General features: G+C 58.7%; 1 protein-coding gene across 2 annotated transcripts in view; it reads right to left on the bottom strand.

Moving 5' to 3' along the window:
- The window catches only part of Npas1 (neuronal PAS domain protein 1), a 14,819-nt gene extending 14,018 nt beyond the window's left edge, over positions 1 to 801 (bottom strand). For both annotated transcript variants that reach the window (XM_005413847.2, XM_005413846.2), the window contains exon 1: positions 709 to 801. The gene's annotated coding sequence lies outside the window, so the exon portion shown is untranslated. The remainder of the gene's footprint in view (positions 1 to 708) is intronic.
- Between the last annotated feature and the right edge of the window lie 2,899 nt (positions 802 to 3,700).

Genomic DNA, 3,700 nt, shown 5'->3' with positions numbered 1-3,700 from the left:
CACGCCCGCGCCGGGCCGGCTCCCGCATACCAATGGGCGCACGCGGCGCGCATACGGATCGCACCGCGCTGCGTGCCAGGCATCGCCAAGCCGGCGGGCGGCGGGCGGGTGCCTCAGGGCCCAGTGGCCCAGCCCTGCACCTCCGAGCCCACCCTGGCCTCCGACCCCTAGACCTGAAGGGCACCCCTTTCCCACGCGGGACCCAAGAGGTGGGAGAGAGCGGAGCATAGGGGTCCGCCGCGCGCCCTCCTCCGGGAACCCCCCACCCCAGTCACTCCGGGTGACGCCACGTGTCCCGGCCCCCAAATCTCCGCCACCAACTTCCTCCCTGCAGACCTCGGCGCCCACCCCAGCCCCTGACGCCTCGGCTCGGGGCGCCCATAGGATGCGCCCCACACCTGGAGGAGGGCGCCCTACACCCGAGCACCAGGTCCGCTAGAACCAGGGGATTGGACAGTTGGGGCTCCCTGCTTCCTGCCCCCTAGCCCCGGGCTCCAGGCCACCCCAAGCCTCCCAGCCAGGGTTCCAGATAGATGCTCCACTGCCGGCGTCTGGGCTCCTTTGCCAGCTTGGAAATTCAGGCGTCCCCACACTTTAGCCCCCAGGACGCAGAGCTGCGGCTCCCCACTCCTCCAGCACCCAGGGGTCCCCCTGCGCCTCCTGCCAAGCCTCCGGGCGTCCCCTCCCGAGAGACCCCGCTCCGGCTACCTGGTCGCGGCGCAGGCTCCGGGCCGGCCGGGCGGCGCAGGGGTGCCGCGCCATAGACCCGGGGCGGCGAGCGGCTCTCGGCGCCCAGCGCCGCCCCGCAGACTTGGAGACCGCGGACAGCGCCGGGGCGTGGCCTGGCGGAGCCCCGCCCACCCAGACTCCGCCCCCGCCCGAGCCTTTCCGGGGTCGTGGCCCCCACGCCGAGTCCGGCTGATCTGGTGTCCGAGTTGCTCGGCCCACAGCGGCATCAGGGGTCAGGAGAGGCTTGGGGTCGGAGCTCCGGAGCTGCGACGCCATGGGAGCACTGGGGAGGAAACTGGAACCTCGGCTTCCCCGGGACCCCGCGCCCCAGCAGCCCCGGACGACAGAGGAGGGCGCCCTGCACCCCAGCCCCGCGCGGTGTCTCCTGCAGGGTCGCAGGTCCAGGCTTCGGGGACCCTCGCTCTCCAGAAGAGGACTCGGGGTCAGCGCCGCCTCCCTGATGCGGCCGGACCTCTCACGCCAGCCGCCGTCGCTTACAAGGCCAGGGTTTGGAGCGGGACTGTTTCCACCCCCCAGGTCTCAGGGGCTCCAGGACCAGGGTCGTGGGGGCCCCTCTCCACGCCCGCCGAGGGAATGGGGCCCCCCCTCGGGCTGCCCAGTGGCTCCTAAGCAAGGCCGAGGGGTGTGGCACCTGGCACAGAGCCCGGGGTTCCCCAGCTGCCTCGCACTCACGGATAAATCTGTGGGGCCCCAGTGTGGGGACAGAAATGGGTGGGGGGTCTCGGCGGGGGAGGCTGGCAGGGGCTCCTGCAGGCATGGGCAGCACCCCGGTTGGACCGGTGGGGAAACCGAGTCACACAGAAACACCCGGTGCACGGTTAGCAGTGAGCTGGGTCTCACGTCCCAGAGCCCTTTGCCCCGCGGTAAGGTCTGCCTGGGCTCCTCACGGACCCGTTGTAGAGTGAGGGAAGCAGACAGGGAGGCCACACAGCCCGGTGACGATGGTCTCCCGGCCAGCACTGGCCCCGTGTGTCCCCAGAGGGATTCGGCGTCAGGGGAGGGACTCAAACCTCGATCTCGGGCTCCTGACACCACCTGCCGGCGCTGAGGCCTGGCAGGTGCCCGGCCAGCCTGGGCGCGCTCCAGAGCCATGGCGCTGACCCCGGCTCCGTGCGCACTCCCGTCTGCTCCAGCGCAAAAGCGTGGCTGCTGGGGTTCACACCCCAGCTCTGCCACTTACTGCTGTGTGACTCTGACTAGGGAAATCACCTTCCTGGGCCCTCCTGTTCTCTGCTGTAAAAGGAGGACATCTCCTCCTAGTGCTCAGGGACCAGCATCCTGTGAAGATTCAATGATTTCACCTGGCAGCGTGCTCTGTGGCCTGGGGCGGTTCCACAGGGTTCCCACAGGCCTTTCCATTTTTTTTTTTTTTTTTTTTTTGGTGGAGGTGGTGGTGGTGGTACTCTGAATTAGCTGAACCCAGGGCCTTGCCCAGACCTTTTTTATATTTTTTTATTTTGAAACAAGGACTCCCTAAGTCACTAAACTGTCTGGGGGTTGATCTCAAACTTACAGTTCTCCTGCCTCAGCCTCCCAGAACGTGGGTATTACAGGCATTCCCTGCCATGCCAGGCTCAGGCCATGTTTTCATGCGGAGAGGTTCTCTGTGTTTTTCCCTCCATTCTGCCATCTGTGTCCTGTGGGGTTTGTGAGCCTACGGGTTGTATGGTCCTGGACTCAGCTGGCTGCAGAAGCACCCTGGAGAGCTAGCCTCCAGGGCTGGCCGTTAGGGAGACCTCGAGAAAGTAAATAAAGCCTCTCTTCTCACTGAATTCTTTCTGTGTTGGAAAATCCACTTTTCATGAAATATGTTAATTTTTATCTTGTAATGGTTTTATTTATTTGCTTATTTTTGTCAGCACTGGGGGTTGAAGCTTAACCCAAAGTTTTTGCATTGAGCTACATTCCCAGCCCTTTTTCATTTTTTATTTTGAGACAGAGTCCCTAAATTGCCCAAACTGGACTTGGGTTTATGATCTTCCTGTCTCAGCCTCCTGAGTGCTGGGATTATAGGCATTTGTTACCACATCTGGCCATGAACATATTTTTTAAAAACTTTCAGCTTTAGCCAGGTGTGGTGGCACATGCCTGTAATCCCAACATTCAGGAGGCTGAGGCAGGAGAATCGATGCAAGTTCAAGGCCAGCCTGGGCTAGGTAGTGATTTCAAGGCCAGGCTGAACTACATAGTGAGACCCTGTCTCAAAAAATCTATGAAACAGCTGGGGATATGGCTCAGTGGCACACTTGCCTGCCTGGCAAGTGCAAGGTCCTGAGTTCAATTTCCAATACCAGGAAAAAAAAAAACTAACCAAAAAAAAAAAAAAAATCAACAAAACAAGCAAACAAAAAAACCTTTCAGCTTTAATTCTGAAACTTTTTTTTTTCTGGTACCGGGAATCGAACTCACAACCTCACGCTTGCCAGGCAGGTGCTGTGCTGCTGAGCTAAATCCCCAGCCTTCAGCTTTAATTCTGAATATGGCAAAATTTGATACCTTATAAAACAAAAAAGCTTTTAGGGATTTACGTATTAATTTTTGCTGGGATTACATTCACGTACCACCATATTGGGCATTAGGGATCTTTTATTAACAGCATAAAGAATGAGACACACAAAGCTTCACTATTGCATGGTTTCTCTTATATGAAAAACCCAAAATATAAATAATTTAAAGAGCAAAATAAAAGACAGGGAAGAGGGAGGTAGGTCTTTTCAATAAGGGAAGGGGGCCAGAGACGGGGGGTTGAGGGGGTGAGCGCTGAGATGTGTTCCGTGCTCCCCACAAGGAATGAATCATTATGTGCTATGAGCACATATTAGTGAAAATAAAAGTTACAATACAGGCGCCGGGTGTGGTGGCGCACGCCTGTAATCCCAGCACTCGGGAGGCTGAGGCAGGAGGATCATTTCGATTTCGAGACCAGCCTGGGCTACAAAGTGAGCTCAAG

This window comes from Chinchilla lanigera, unplaced genomic scaffold (genome assembly GCF_000276665.1).
Source record: "Chinchilla lanigera isolate Chin_1 unplaced genomic scaffold, ChiLan1.0 scaffold00173, whole genome shotgun sequence".
Classification (NCBI taxonomy): Eukaryota; Metazoa; Chordata; class Mammalia; order Rodentia; family Chinchillidae; genus Chinchilla; species Chinchilla lanigera.
This window is presented reverse-complemented; position numbering and strand designations above follow the sequence as displayed.